Raw genomic sequence first — 2500 nt, forward strand, 5'->3', positions numbered from 1 at the left:
TTCTCGTGTCAAGTACCTCCGATATTGCCTTTTTCTCTATAATCCAGCGACGGTTCAGATATTACACCACTCGAGTCTAATATATGTATATATATTTTTTTTTTTCAAAAGCTTCATATTATAGAGAAGAGTATTTAATGGAAAGAATAACAGTCTCATATTTCAAAGACTTTTTTGTGACTCAATTTCAATATCATTGCTCCTCAAGTTGTTGTTGTTTTTTCAGTCGAGTTCCTACGCTGAGGGTTGTAGAGCAATAAGGTGTCTTGGGTCTTTTTCAGAGTTCAGAGGTGGATAAAATTTGGTGTGTGTGTGTGGGTGTGTGTGTGCGTGTGTGTGTGTGTGTGTGTGCGTGTGCGTGTGTGTGTGTATGTGTGTGTACATAATGTGACGGAAGTAAAATGAGTTCAGAGGTGGATAAAATTTGGTCTGAGAGTGTGTGTGTGTGTGTGTTTGTGTGTGTGTGTGTGTACATAATGTGACGGAAGTAAAATGATTTCAGAGGTGGATAAAATTTGGTCTGAGAGTGAGTGTGTGTGTGTGTGTGCGTGTGTGTGTGTGTGTGTGTACATAATGTGACGGAAGTAAAATGAGTTCAGAGGTGGATAAAATTTGGTCTGAGAGTGAGTGTGTGTGTGTGTGTGTGTGTACATAATGTGACGGAAGTAAAATGAGTTCAGAGGTGGATAAAATTTGGTCTGAGTGTGTGTGTGTGTGTGTGTGTATACATAATGTGACGGAAGTAAAATGAGTTCCGAGGTGGATAAAATTTGGTCTGAGAGGGAGTGTGTGTGTGTGTGTGTGTGTGTGTCTGTGTGTGTGTGTGTGTGTGCGTGTGTGTGTGTGTGCACTTAATGTGACGGAAGTAAAATGAGTTCAGAGGTGGGTAAAATTTGGTCTGAGTGTGTGTGTGTGTGCGTGTGTGTGTGTGTGCACTTAATGTGACGGAAGTAAAATGAGTTCAGAGGTGGATAAAATTTGGTCTGAGAGTGAGTGTGTGTGTGTGTGTGTGTGCGTGTGTGTGTGTGTGCACTTAATGTGACGGAAGTAAAATGAGTTCCGAGGTGGATAAAATTTGGTCTGAGAGGGAGTGTGTGTGTGTGTGTGTGTGTGTGTGTGTGTGTGTGTGTGTGTGTGCACATACTGTGACGGAAGTAAAATGAGTTCAGAGGTGGATAAAATTTGGTCTGAGAATGAGTGTGTGAGTGTGTGTGTGTGTGTGTGTGTGTGTGTGTGTGTGTGTGTGTACATAATGTGACGGAAGTAAAATGAGTTCAGAGGTGGATAAAATTTGGTCTGAGAGTGAGTGTGTGTGTGTGTGTGAGTGTGTGTGTGTGTGTGTGTGTGTGTGTGTACATAATGTGAAGGAAGTAAAAGGAAGCAATAAATAAGATAAAGAATACGAAGCAAGAGAATGAAAGAAAAATGACAGATTACATTAGACGATACAATAATATATATGAAAAAAAAACATTTTTAGTTTCCTTATCCATATAAATCTTCTTACATCGTAACAAAGATGGGATTGTCCGAAATGAGGACATTCTCGGAGAAACAAATGGCATCCGATCTTATAAAGAAAGATAAAACCCTGAACACACTTGAAGAATACTATTTCTGAATAATTTTTGAATAAGATAAAATAAGAGCCGAAATGACAAAGAACTGATACAAAAGAAAAGAATATATATATATATATATATATATATATATATATATATATATATATATATATATATATATATATATATATATATATATATATGAACAAAACTAAGTAAAGAACAGTAGAAAAAACTTGCTTGTGTGGATACTGAAAGGTCAAGTCAAACAATATTTTCTGGAAAGAAATACTGAGGCAGACAGACACTAGATGCTATAAATATATTGTAGAAAACTATTTACTCTCAAAGTTATTTGATCTAGATACAATAATTTAAACTAAATGCAAAATCCATCACTAAATCTAAATTGGATCCCTCCATAGAAAATTAAACATTAGAACTCCAGCTCTATAATATTTGGAGGAAAAAGGGAAATGGACACGGATTAATTAATATTAACAAGGAAATGAATCATAAAATGGCAGAATGAATAAAGTATACTGTAGGGCAGTAGTTCCCTACCTTTTTCAGTCTAATCTCTGTCTTCTTTCCAGATTCAGTTATTACTAGTTACGAATAGTGTAATGGCGTCAGTAGCTACAGAATAAGAAAATTTTATAGAAAGATTCCACTTGACTTATAGCGAAACAGATAATATATGTGCATATTGGCTTAAATGGCAATCAGGATGAAATATAGGGAAAAAAATTACAAAAGTTTTTTTTTTCCTTTTTTTCGTGTCTGTTTGTGTGTTTGTATGTACGAACACTCTCTGTTATATGTGTATGTGTGGCGTTTATATATTGTTTATGTGTGTTGTGTTTATGTGTTTGTGTCTTTGAAGTCCAAGACTGCGCAATTCGTGAAGGATTGTATCAAATCTGTCACCGTGGCCG

This window comes from Penaeus vannamei, chromosome 3, assembly GCF_042767895.1.
Source record: "Penaeus vannamei isolate JL-2024 chromosome 3, ASM4276789v1, whole genome shotgun sequence".
In the NCBI taxonomy this organism is placed as follows: Eukaryota; Metazoa; Arthropoda; class Malacostraca; order Decapoda; family Penaeidae; genus Penaeus; species Penaeus vannamei.